The sequence below is a fragment of the Saccopteryx leptura genome, chromosome 7, assembly GCF_036850995.1.
Source record: "Saccopteryx leptura isolate mSacLep1 chromosome 7, mSacLep1_pri_phased_curated, whole genome shotgun sequence".
Classification (NCBI taxonomy): domain Eukaryota; kingdom Metazoa; phylum Chordata; class Mammalia; order Chiroptera; family Emballonuridae; genus Saccopteryx; species Saccopteryx leptura.
In genome coordinates, this window is record NC_089509.1 from 17,640,857 (window position 1) to 17,655,109 (window position 14,253).

At 43.5% G+C, this 14,253-nt stretch overlaps 1 protein-coding gene and 1 non-coding gene across 2 annotated transcripts in view; one reads left to right on the plus strand and one right to left on the minus strand.

Moving 5' to 3' along the window:
• The window catches only part of TMEM163 (transmembrane protein 163), a 311,155-nt gene that overhangs the window by 77,824 nt on the left and 219,078 nt on the right, over window positions 1-14,253 (minus strand). The window lies entirely within an intron of this gene.
• LOC136379287 (U6atac minor spliceosomal RNA) lies at window positions 13,702-13,827 on the plus strand. Its single transcript, XR_010746761.1, has one exon. It is a non-coding gene; the product is annotated as a U6atac minor spliceosomal RNA (small nuclear RNA).

Sequence of the window (14,253 nt, forward strand, 5' to 3'; positions counted from 1 at the left end):
AAAGTAATGTTTATGGTATAAATCACTGAGATTAGGGGGATGTTCGCTACTGCAGCAAAGCTAACCGACACAAGGCTCTTGAAAGAGAAACACTTTATGGCAGTGGCAGCAAAAGGTTATCTCAAAAAAGCAGCACCTAGAACTGGAGCAGGGTGGAGAACCATTATAGAACACCTGTTGGCAGATTTCTTATGGAAAAGAGGGATCACTCAGGTTTAGTCCATCCAGAAAATCAGGTGATCCCAATGTCATAGATATATACAGAAAAGCACTTCTTGAATAAATATTCCTACTGAAAAAAAATATAAAAGAATAAACCCCTCCCACGACCTCTGGAACTCCCACCCATGCTGGAGGCATTGGAAGCAACACAACTGCCTCTCTCTGTGGGAAGCCAAAGCTCCGCACCTTCAGGACACACGCTTATCACCATGACGTGGTTAATTGGATCTTTTATTTCTTTTCATCCCTACAAAAATACTCTATCATTTCCTTGGTAACCTCTCCTCCAGTATTTCTAACCTACTTGATTACAGTATTTAAAGTAATTGGCTTAAATCGTTCATTCTCTTTGATCCACTCTTGGGACTCTATCCCCAAAGAGAAAGTTCTTTGCAGAAGAATGTGCATGGCAGCATTAATTATACTTAAAACTGGGCAAGTTAAATGTGCCACAAAGGGAGAGTTTGAGCAACTGGGATACATCAAGTCAGTGCACTACTGGGTGCCATTTAAAATCACTTTTGTCAATGACACAAAAGTGTCAGGGAGATAAAATAGTAAGTGAAAAAACAGGATATAAAACTGTATGTGTACAGATTAAAAATATGTAAAATCAAATCCAAACCCAGGGAAACATTTTTGGCAGGAAATACACAAAATTAACAATGGTGAGAAGATGAACTTCTTTTCCTCTACTTTTCTGTGTTATATTTTTATAAGGAATGAAATTTTCTAAAAATGCCTTCTGCAGCTCCATCACCTTTAACATTTTCTTTTACTGTATCCTCATAAGATATCAAATGCTGGTGGTCTTTGTCAGGTCTAAACTCAAGGGCACAAATTAGTCAGGTTTTAGCAGAGTATCTCCTATATGTCCTGCCCGGTGAGGGGCCACAGTGTGCAAGGCGTGCCCACGTGGGGGACAGCATTGCTTTGGATGGACACTAAGCTTCCACCATGCTTAACTGTTCATGTCCCTTTTTCCAAGACTCAGTTCACTTATAAGTAAAATGGGAATGATAAAAAGACTACTTCCTTTTCAAAATTAATGATGGACAAATAACATGCCACATGCCATGAACAGGATACTGAGCATATGTAAAATACTAAAGCTAACATCTCTAATTTAACCTGACTGCACTTTCTTGCATAACTGAAGCTTCTAGTAAAATCCACCATTTAGCCATGCCCTATCTGAAGCAGACTAAAGGTTAGCGCCAGGTCCTAGGGGTATGAATTCTCTGGAGCATACACCCCTTGGTATGTAGGTAAGGATTTGTGGCTTACAGCGAACTTTCACAATTTCGCATGGACTTCTCACCAGTCTGCCGCCTGGCAAGCTAGAAGGGCTGAGAGAGGGGGAGTCTGGGAAAGGAAGCAAGCTGGGAAGGCCTCAGAGAAATCTGTGACCTGCCCAGGGTTCCAGTAGCTGAGTTGGGGCACAGATTCAAATTTGAGTGAGCCTTGAAACAGAGACGAGCTAAAATTTTCTTTATCTGGGTGTTTTGTACATTTTAACCTACAAAGTTTGCATTCAGTTTCATGTACAAAATATTCTAACATGAAGAACAAGATTGCTGAGTTGGTGGTGAAGTTTCTGGAGTTGGAGTGGACTCGGGGGCCTGGATTCTACATCGACCCTCGTCAGTGACCTGGGGAAGGAGAGGGAAGGAGTAAGACCTCTCCAGGCCTCCGTTTCCTTGTGCTGAAAATGAGCACATTTCATTTAATTCTAGTCTAAATATAGCAATGGGAATTCTGGGTCATTAAAGATTTTTTTAATTCCAAATCAACAGGTTTGAGGCACAGATTTATTTGTATAACCAATATGTAAGAAGTGAATAGTAGGTATTATTTACCTGCTACAAGTTAGGAATAAAACAGGAGCTTCTCACTGAGGAATGGACAGATTACGGGCTCCCTTCCATACATCACTCCTCAGCTGTCAGACAAGAAAGATCATCATGTTTTTGGCTGGATTTTACTTATTTCTGCAACTTCTCTGTGACCTACACACTCTACTATTTTAAAAAGTGACATTTCCCAAAGTGAGAGATAAAAAATGGAGAATACAAAAAAAGAGACCATTTTAAAAGAAAAATGTTATTCAACCATGGTGCTGGGCAACTAGCTTTCTAAACAAAACAATAGTTTTAAATTATTCATAGTGTATTAATACACTGTCACCTCACTATGTTGTAACCTGGCACATCGATGATTAAGGCTAAGGACCTTCCCCTGGAAGAACTAGTTCCTAAAAATCCTAAAACTTTAAATTATAACAATATTTCTTATTAGACTCACAAAACACTAAGGCTTCCTTATAAAATACTGATCTGACTATAAAGAGACTACTGATTTGATCCCAAATCAGCAGTGTGAGCTCGAGTTGTCAATCACACTGTCACAAGCAGGACATGCTAGTGCTGACACATCCATTCTTGTCCTGCCCATTTTAGCAGTGGAGAAATTATGAAACCTAAGTTGTAACTTGCTGGAGTACTGAATACATAGAAGGACATTTCAGAGTCAACATAGGTAGGGGTCACCTGTAGGGGCAAGGCACTGTGCACACACATTCCCCCTTGGCGGTTCCGACTGCGTTGCTGCCTGGCGGATGGTTCCAGGCTCTCAGGCCCCAGCTCAGTGCCTGCTGGGTGGCACAGCACACACTCACAGAGGCAGGGGCAGAACTGAGCCCCCACTACATAGGTGACCAGGATATTGGGTGGCACAGCACACACTCACAGAGGCAGGGGCAGAACTGAGCCCCCACTACATAGGTGACCAGGATATTGGTGGCACAGCACACACTCACAGAGGCAGGGGCAGAACTGAGCCCCCACTACATAAGTGACCAGGATATTGGGTGGCACAGCACACACTCACAGAGGCAGGGGCAGAACTGAGCCCCCACTACATAAGTGACCAGGATATTGGTGGCACAGCACACACTCACAGAGGCAGGGGCAGAACTGAGCCCCCACTACATAGGTGACCAGGATATTGGTGGCACAGCACACACTCACAGAGGCAGGGGCAGAACTGAGCCCCCACTACATAAGTGACCAGGATATTGGGTGGCACAGCACACACTCACAGAGGCAGGGGCAGAACTGAGCCCCCACTACATAAGTGACCAGGATATTGGGTGGCACAGCACACACTCACAGAGGCAGGGGCAGAACTGAGCCCCCACTACATAGGTGACCAGGATATTGGGTGGCACAGCACACACTCACAGAGGCAGGGGCAGAACTGAGCCCCCACTACATAAGTGACCAGGATATTGGGTGGCACAGCACACACTCACAGAGGCAGGGGCAGAACTGAGCCCCCACTACATAAGTGACCAGGATATTATACCGTTCTGGGCTTTTCCTCCTTTCATGTCTAACTCTTTCCCTCTCACTCACTCCTGCTTCCTGGGATGACTCCTATGATCACTGCCCAATCCCAGGTAGAGGGACTTCCAGGAAGAACCTTAAAGGAGAAAAGTCACAGTATGTTGTCAAAATAAAGAGAAAACAAGATACTCGATGACAACAAACTCAGAGTCTGACCACAAACATCCACATGAACAAACCAAATGTAGATCCAGGACATGACTTTCAACATTCTCCTGGTTTTGCAGATCAAATCGGTCCAGAGACCCCAGACTTGGGACAGTCTCTGAGGCCCAAATGTCCAACCTAAGCAGGCACTACTGTTGTAGAAGTCTATAATTCCCTATAACTCTTTAAGAAACTCACAGATCTAAAAGCAAGGCACTGAATAAACCAAGCCAAGTAAGTGGGATTAGAGAAACAAAGTGAGACTTCCCTTCTTCAAATTATTACAGATATTGTCTCTGAAATCCACTTACTGTTCTTTGTGGGGCAGTCTTTAAAATCTGGACCGGCCATAAAGGAGGCCCCCAGGGTGGGTCAGGGCTGAGGTCTGTGCCTTTCTTAACTGGCAGAGCACAAAGTTGCTCTCAGGGTGGACTAAGAGGCAGAGAGGAGTTTGTAGCAGAAAGACACGAGCTTCCTGAGACCAGATGAACACACAGAGAGCAGCCAGCTGTCCTTCCGCTGGCTGGCACTGTCCAGATGGAGGGGGCCCTGAGAGCTCAGCCATCTGAAGAAGCTCAATCCAAAAGACGGAGAGGAGAATGCTGAAAGCAGTCTTTAACGCACACATGTCTGCAGTGAGAGGGCTCTGCTCCGGGGAGGGAGGCGGGTGTGGACAGCTATGTAGCCGGCATGTGGGAAACGTGTTCTGGGGCACAGAGTAGAGGTAAAGATAGTTCACATTAGCAATTCACCCCTTGACATATTTACCTGGAAACCACACTTCCATGGCAATATGCAGGTGAGGACGTGGAGGGAAGAGAACCTTGTAGTTTATCTAACTGCATGTACCACACCTATGAGAAACAAGAGGGGGAGTCCGTCTCAATGGTCTCCCTGTCATTCTGTGTTTATCTCTCCACACATGCCCCTGAACAGCAAATCAAACCAATCACTGATATGTCAATTTGTTAATTAAGGATATGGATAGCTCTAATAAGGAATGATCGTACCCATTTTCAGTGAAGTCTATCATAATGCTCTGATTTCTGGCAACCACAGTGAAAGCTCTGACTGAGTTTTCATTCTGGGGTTTTTTTGAGAGAGAGAGGAAGGGAGAGAAAGAGGGAGAGAGAGTGGCATCAACTTGTTCCACCTAGTTGTACCATTGCCTGCTTCTCCTGTGTGCCCTGACTGGAGCTCGAACTGCGGCCCGAGGTCTAGCTGGCACCCTTGGGATCAAGCTGGCAACCTGGAGTTGACCTGGGATTGAGCCAGCAATCTCAGGATCAGCAACCCCAGGATTGAGCCAGCAACTCTAGGATCGAACCGGTGATCATGGCACTCCAGGATGACACCGTATCCACTGCCTGAATCTTCACTCTTGCTATGAAAAGAGGCACTAGAAGGTAGTGTTCAAAGTAGAACAATTTTTTAGAACAATTCTGCCCCAGTAGGGTTTAAACACTAGAAGGTAGTGTTCAAACGCACAGAACCAATGTCTGGCTACACAGTGGCACCAGCACTTAGTAGCCATGCCGACCTCAGGAGAGCTTCCCAATCTCTTTTTGACACGGTTTCATCGTTTGTGTAATGGTACATCTGTTGTGACTTAATTCACAAACAGAGCTTATTAGCACGGTAGCTGGCACAGTTTATCTGTTTGTTTTGTTTAAGTGAGCTTTTTTTTTTAAGTGAGCTTTTTGAAGACTGTACAAAATGTAACTAATCCAAATACACAAACTCTTCTCATAGTCTTGGACCACGTTCCCATCGTCCTGTGAGAGGGAGCCTACAACTCACCCCTTAAAGTCCAAAATGCCTCTCATCTCCAACCTCACTTACCCATTTCTAACCTGGTGGCCCCACAAGAGCAGACAGAAAACTTCTTTAGAATGAGACTATCCAGGCAAGTCTACCCAGAGCCACCAGCAAAGGAACTTCGTGGGAGACCTCTTGGTCCTCAAACTGGCTCTTCATCAGAAGCACTGTGATGCTTAAAGAATGCACAGAACTGGGCTCCACCTTGACATTTCTGCCCCTTTATTCTGCAGTGGGGTGTAGGTAAGTGGTGCTTGTTCCTTTTATTTTCTTATTTTCACAAAGCTTCAGGTGCCTCATGAAGCACAAAGGTTAGGAACTTTTGTCCTAAGGCACAGGTGTGACTCTAAGTCAGTGGTTCTCAGTCGAGGCGATTTTTGCCCTCCCCCCCCCCAGTGGACAAGGGGACACTTGGCAATATCTGGAGATATATTCTATTGCCACAACTTTGGAAAGTGCTACTAGTATTTAGTGGGTAGAGGCCAGCGTTGCTGATAAAAACAGTACAACACACAGGACAGCTGCCACAGCAAAGAATGATCTGATCTAAAATGTCAACCATGCTAATGTTGAAAAATCCTTCTCTAAGTCATTCTTAGCATGTGACTTTCTCTAGGTGGTGCCCAGAGAACAGACAGCAGGGTCCTATGATCATCAACTGGGGCGAGCCCACAGAGTCAAGAGGACCAAACTGGGTAACACACATTGGACTGACAGACGAGAGACAGCTTTGAAAGAGAAGTGATGGACTTCCAGAAAGGCCATCGTAGCCTCTGTGCAGACGGGAAAACAAAAGCTTCCCTTAAGAAGAGCATACCCACAGTCACCCCACTGTAGATACATCAGGTGACAGAGCTGCTCCTTTGCCCAGTGAGTACCAGCTCTGCCTGCCCAACTCTCACTAAGTGGCAGGCACGGGGTAGATGTTTTGCCTACACTGTCTCATTTATTCCTCACAACTGTGCCATATGACAAATATTTTCAACTGCCTCGAACCGTTGAGGGAACCAAGGTTCAGAGGGTTTAGAAAGTATGTTTAAAGCTGCCAAGCGGGTCTGGGGGCGGCCCGTCTGTACCCACCAGGAGCCCACACTTCAGCCATGCTTCTCGCCTCAGGCTGTCTTTGTTTCTCCGGAGCATGGTCCGAGGCAGCGCACGCACCGCACATCCCACGGCCCACCGGGCCTGCAGGAAATCGTTAGAGCGGTGGGCACAGACTCTGGGGTCTCCGTCAGCTCCACTGATGATTCCACAGCACCCTGAGGTCTGAGAACCAGCCACTACTTCAATGACTTTGTTTGGCCCGGCACACTACTGAGGCCAACAGCCAGGTGTGTTGCCTACAGGGGGGAGAGTGGGGCTCCTCTGCATGGAAACGGTTAAACAAAGCAAAGTGTGGGCTCAACTGACCGGTGAGAAGAAAAACACTTGAATTTGTGTTCCTTTATTTGGGGAAGCCAGTTCCTTTGGGAGGAAACGACATTCGCCTAAGCAGGTTAGCCTCATGAGTGAGCAGTGTTCTGAGGTGTCAGCACGCTAGGACTTTGTAGATACAGGTATTGGTTAATTTGGCCCCCAAAGTTGTACGAACAAAACTTACAAGGGCACATTTGCAAATAATCCACTTGTGCCCATGTCGGAGGCCTCATTTCTAAGACACTTTACCATCCGTGGTCTTTATTTTGCCAACAACAAAATCAATCTTGTAGGAATCAGCTGCCAGCCACATGGGGCAAATAATTATGGAAATAATAAAGAGGAAAGTAACCTGTTATCCCTACCATAATTATTCTACCGGCTTATCTCAGACCTATTACAGCTTGCCCTGCTGTGGCAAGTGCCTCAGTTTGCTGTAATTTGTCTACCCAATGATTTGAATTAAAGTAACCTGAAACTGTTTTTAAATTATTTTTAATTTATCGTGTTGACATGGTTTCAAGTGTCCCACTCAATAAAACACCTCCCATTTGCCCCTACACCTGCCTCCACCCCGCTTCCCCTCTGGCATCTGCTACCCTACTGTCAGTATATGTGTTCTGCATATATGATTTGGGCTAATCCCTTCGCTTTCTCTGATCCCTTCCCCTCTTCCCCTTCCCTCTGACAGCTGTCCATCTGCTCCCTGTGACCCTGCCCCTGTTTCTATTTTGTTCCTCAGATTGTGTTCATTAGATTCCACATATAAGTGAGATCATATAATATTTGTCTTTCTCGGCCTGGCTTATATTACTTAGTATAATAATCTCCAGGTCCATCCATGCTGTCACAAAAGGTAAGAGTTCCTTCTTTTTTACAGCCATGTAGTATTCCATTGTGTATATGTACCACAGCTTTAATCCACTCATCTACTGACGGACACTTGGGCTGTTTCCAGATCTTGGCTATTGTGAACAATACTTCCATAAACATGGGGTGCATATCTTATTTTGAATCAGTGATTTGGTATTCTCAGGATATATTCCAAAAAATGGAATAGCTGGGTCAAAAGGCAGTTCCATTTTTAATTTTCTGAGGAATCTCCATACTGTTTTCCACAGTGGCTGCACCAGTCTGCATTCCCACCAGCAATGCAGGAGGGTTCCCTTTTCTCCACATCCTCGCCAGCACTTATTCTGTGTTGTTTTGTTAATAAGCGCCATTCTGACTGGTGTGAGGTGATATCTCATTGTGGTTTTAATTTGCATTTCTCTGAGGATTAGTGATGTTGAGCATTTTTCATATGCCTATTGGCCATCTGTATGTCTTCTTTGGAGAAATGTCTATTAAGGTCCTTAACTCATTTTTTTTAATTGGGTTGTTTACCTTCCTGGTGTTGAGTTTTAGAAGTTTTTTTTTATAAATTTTAGTTATTAACGCTTTATCAGATGTATCAGGGAATATGTTCTTCCATAGAATGGGTTGTCTTTTTATTTTGTTAATAATGTCTTTTGCAGTGCAAAAGCTTTTTAGTTTGACTTAGTCTCAATTATTTATTTTGTCCTTAATTTCATTTGTCTGAGAGATATAGGCAAAAATATTGCTTCAAGAGATGTCTGAGGGTCTACTGCCTATGTTTTCTTCTAGGATTTTTACGGTTTCATGACTTACATTTAAGTCTTTTATCCACTTTTGAGTATATTTTTGTGAATGGTGTAAGTTAGTGGTCTAGTTCATTTTTTTAATGTATATCTAATCAATAATCCCAACACTATTTATTAAAGAGGCTGTCTTTACTCCACAGTATGCTCTTACTTCCTTTGTCAAATATCAGTTGTCCATAAAGGTGTGTGTTTATTTCTGGGTTCTCTGTTCTGTTCCATTGATCTATATGCCTGTTCTATGCCAGTACCAGGATGTTTTAATTACAATGGCCTTGTAGTACAGCTTAATTTCAGGAAGTGTGATACCTTCCACTTTGCTCTTCATATTTGTTCTAGATCTGTGAAGTAGTTGCATTGAATCTACAGATTGCTTTGGGTAGTATGGACATTTTAATGATGTTAATTCTTCCTATCCATGAACACAGTATATGCTTTCACTTGTTAGTATCTTCCTCGATTTTTTTTCAATGTCTTATAATTTTCTAAGTACAGTACAAGTCATTTATCTCCTTGGTTAAATTTATTCCTAGGCACTTCATTTTTTTGTTATAATAGTAAATAGAATCATTCCCCTAATTTCTCTTTCTGACAGTTCATTATTGTTTTATAAAAATGCCACTGATTTCTGAATATTAATTTTATATCCTGCCACCTTGCCAAATTCATTTATCAGGTCGAGTAGTATTTGGCAGAGACTTTAGGGTTTTCTATGTACAGTATCATATTGTCAGCAAATAATGATAGTTTTACTTTTTTTCCAATTTAGATGCCTTTTATTTCTTCTTCTTGTCTGATTGCTGTGGCTAGGACTTACATTGAATAAGAGTGGTGACAGAGGACACCGTGTCTTGTTCCAAATCTTAAGGGGACTACTTTTAGTTTTTGCCCCCTGAGTATGATGTTGGCTGTGGGTTTGTCATAGATGGTCCTTATCATGTTGAGGTATGTTCCCTGTATTCCCACTTTGCTGAGTTTTGATCATAAATGGGTGCTGGATTTTATCAAATGTTTTTTCTGCATCTATTGATATAATCACATGATTTTTATCCTTCATATTGTTTATGTGATGAATCACATTTATTGATTTGTGAATATTGTACCAGCCTTGCCTCCCCTGGAGACTGCTTTTTTTTTTTAACAAATGGAAAAGAAAAATCAAATTTCATAGATGCTGAAAGAAAAACGCGGTGAGGCCCTCAGCAGCCCTTGCAATGCCTAGTCCCTTCCTAATTACCAGGCCACTGGCTTCCTGACAGATGGAAAAGAATGACAGCACTCCTAGCAGAGCTTATGTAATGAGGCCCTGGGTAATTACAACTGGACAGTCAATCTGCACCGTTAATGCCAGAGGTGGTTCAACCAAATTAGAGAACTACGGTATGTGGATCAAGACTGATGTATGTGTACTCAGTAATTTTATTAACTATTAACATGCTTTGTGTTAAGAAAACCTTCCAACTTAAAACCATGAACAAGAAAAACAATTTGCACCCCTTGCTGCTTCAATAGCTTGTCTGTGGGTGTGTGGGTGGGGGTTGGAGTGTGTGTGCTATCACTGACCTGCTAGGACATCTTAGAATAAAAACATCACCAACCAGTCAATTAAGAGAATCATTCATGGGCTTGTTAAAAGGTCACATGCCAAAAACTTCATTCAACGCACAGGAGCTGAGGTACGGTGGTCAATTTTTTTTTTTTAACTCATAGGTGATTGGAAACAGAGCTGAGCAAAATTTCACTTAGAAATAAAGCCTTTCAAAACCCATTATAGAGAAAATTATTACAGCACATCTTTGCCCTACCCAAAAACCCCCACTTCTCAGGCACCTACTGCTTCACCCCATCCTGTCACATTTCTCTGCCTTAGGCAAAGGAGCTGATATTTAATTCATCTTGATAGGAATTACTCTAGTCATTGTGTGGCCTCTTCTAGGCATAGGATCAGTGTGAATAAGTGATTTTTCTCCTGTTCAAGGGAATAAAGGCCTCACTAAATAGAGAAATATGAAGCCTCAGTAAGTCATGTTACCCAGTGATTTTCACCAGGGGGAGATGTTTATCCCCCCCACCAGCCAGCCCTGAGAGACATCTGGCACAGTCTGGAGACATTTTTGGTTGTCACAGCTGGGTTGGTGGCTGTTAGTAGCATCTATTGGGTAGAGGCCAGGAATGCTGCTAAACATTCTCCAGTACACAAGAATTCCAAAACAAAGAATTAACCAGCCCAAAATGTCAATTGACACTCTGTTTCACTCTAGATTTGGGTCACTTAAGTCCTTGTAGCCCAAACTCATGGGCCAGCACTGACATGGCCTAGGAGCCCGTTAGAACCTCAGGTCCCTAGGTTTGATGCCGGTCAGGGCACATACGATAAGTGACTATCTTCTTCACTTCCCCTCCCTCTCTCCCTTCTCTATGTCTTCTCCCAGGAACTGAGGATAGTTCACTTAATTTGCGCATTGGCCCCCGATAGGGGTTGCCAAGTAAATCCCCGTTGGAGCACATGCGGAAGGCAGTTTATCTCCCCTCCTCTCACTTAGAAAAGCATCTCAGGCCGCTCTGCGGACCTCCAGGACCAGAATCTGCCTCTTCAGCTCTCAGCGGGATTCAGAAGTATATTGAAGGCTGAGCCACACTAGCTTAGATTAGAACAGTGGCTCACTGTTGACTCTCAGAGTATATTGCTCACTGGAATCACCTGGGGGCCTGCTGCCTGGGGCCCACGTGCAGACATCCAAGTGCAGTTAATCTGGAGAATGGCCTGAGTACCAAGTGGGCAGCCAGGTGTAAGAACCAGTGTCTTCAAAAGCATTAAATTGATGCTGTTCAGAGCGTAGCCCCAGACCAGCAACATCAGCACCACCTGGTAACTTGTTAGAAATACAAATCCCTTCTGCTTAGAGACTCTTGGATTTGTGTGTGTTTTCACAAGTCCTCAGGGGCTTGGGGGCCACAGTCTGAGCAACACTGCATTAAATGATACACCTCCAGCCACCTGGCAGTTCCTGGTCATTTGGAACTACATCATTGGGTTCCTCCATGTATTACAAAAGCAGTGGCTGAACAGCACTGAGGGCCCTGACTTCCTCTGTTGTGACCTTGTAAGTGTTTTGTGAAAGGGTGCTCAGTGGAATGGATAATCCAGTCTGCTTTTGAGACTAACCTTTGGGTTAAAGTTACAAATACATGCAGTTTGAAACCACTCAAAGGAACTCTGATCTCCAAGTCTATATTTGAGCAAGGACCCACTGAAACTGAAAATGCCTCCCGCCCTGCTCCACATACCTGAGAGCAAGCGGGGCACCACTTACAAACTGCTGCAGAACCTGCCCCGGCACCTGGCCAGACTTCAACCTCCCGGACCAGGGCAGGGGGCGTGTGGAGTCCAGAAAAGCTTCCCTAAATTGGGTGCGTCTTTCAGGGAAATGAGGTTAAGATAAGCAGAATGAGGAGGTAGCAGGAAGGAGAACCAAAGGACAAGCAGAAGGCAGGGATGCTGCCAGCATATCAGACGCGTAACAAAGTTGGCCTTTAGGCTGAACAACGGTTTCTTCAAGGGAAACAGAATAAGCTCATGAGATGGTTTGGGCCATACTGCCTCCAGTAGTGACTGCTTCCGGTGTCAGCCACAGTTCTGGGCATGACTTCAAAGCTAGATTTGCTCAGCCTACAATACGTCAAAAACATGGTAACTTTCTCTTTGCACTGAACACTATCTTTTCAGAAGCCAACAGGCAGAAATGTGTTTTTCCTGCTTAACAAAAAAAAGGGGGGTGGGGAAGGGATACTTCATGATGCATTTAGCATGACAACTAACTTTATAAAACTCCCCTAAAATTTGTAAAATATTTCAAATTAAATATTTATCCAATCAAAAGTCTCTCAGGGAGCTGAACTATAAAATCCACTCTACAACGATGCCAGAAAAACTGTCCACCTGATGTGAGCCTTTATGTAATTAATAAAGTCTATCTAGGTTAGCGGCTTCTAAAATCAGAGCAGGGCTACTTTACACACAGCAGTGAAAACAACTCCGCATGCAATTTTAAAAATCAAACAACTAAATGAAATAAATTAAAGTGCAAATTTAAAAATCAAGAGTTTTTTAATGCTGGAGAAAAGCTCACTGTGGAAAGCTGAGTGGGGGAGAAAGTACCAGGTACACCCAAACACACAGCACTAACTCAGCTGAGAAGGGTGCTCATGCACCTGTGCACCTGCGTAAGCGACAGAGAGAAAGCCGTCTTCTCTGGGTGGCAGGACGAGAGATGCTATTTATTGTTACACTTTGAGATTTTTTAATTATAAAATATCAGAAAACTTTTTTTTATTTTTTACAATGGATTTTAAAAATCATAAAATGGTCAGTTACAAATATCCAAGCAGGGCCGGGGCCACGGACAGGGTTTCAACCGGGGTGCATCAGGGAAGACGGCTACACGAGGGGAGAGATGGTGTTGGGGCCACACGGCCACTTCCAATCCAGTGGCCAAGCCAGGCCTTTTCTGGAGGCAGTGGCAAGCACGTCAGGACCCGACACACATTTATTATAATCATGCAGGTCAGGAAGCCCCCTATCCCCATTTGAATCTCAAATCGAAAGTAAGGCTGGTCTCAGACCAGAGAAAGAGACACGGAGGGCACTGGAAGAGGTCAGCACCTGTCCCTCCCTCTTTAAGGTCATTCTGCAAATGCTCCCATTTCTCCAGATGCCCAAGAAACAGCTCGTCTATCACTGTGGATATCTCCCATGCTACTGCTCTCTAAGAGGCTGTTAAGAGAAAAAAGACTGACTTCCCAACATGAAATGGGCCCCAGAGAAGTAAAAAAAAGAAGAAATGTCTTCCTCGATAAATCTACTTAAATCATTTATGTTATATATATAAAAAAAAAAATCACCTGAATTTCTAGTTTAAAGCCTTTTCTTTAACTCAATAACATATGCCTTCTTTGGCTCTAATCTCAGCTTCCCTCTAGAATTGGAAGGAGAATAAATCAAAGGAATTATTTCTAAAAAGTAGCTAATGGTGTTGTATGAAAGGAGAGAAGGTTAGCACTCCCCTTGACAAGGATGGAAGAGGCTCTCGGACCTAACAACACGCATACGGTTAAGGCATTGCCACCTACTTCGTGGCATCTAACCACTGTTTTTAATACCTGACTTCAAACTATATTATAGGGCCATGACAATCAAAACAGCATGGTATTGGCAGAAAAATAGACACTCAGACCAATGGAACAGAATAGAAAACCCAGAAATAAAACCACATATATATAGTCAAATAATTTTTGATAAAGGGGCCAACAACACACAATGGAGAAAAGAAAGCCTCTTCAATAAATGGTGCTGGGAAAACTGGAAAGCCACATGCAAAAGAATGAAACTGGACTACAGTCTGTCTCCCTGTACTAAAATTAACTCAAAATGGATCAAAGATCTAAACATAAGACCTGATACAATTAAGTGCATAGAAGAAGACATAGGTACTAAACTCATGGACCTGGGTTTTAAAGAGCATTTTATGAATTTGACTCCAATGGCAAGAAAAGTGAAGGCAAAAATTAATGAATGGGACTAC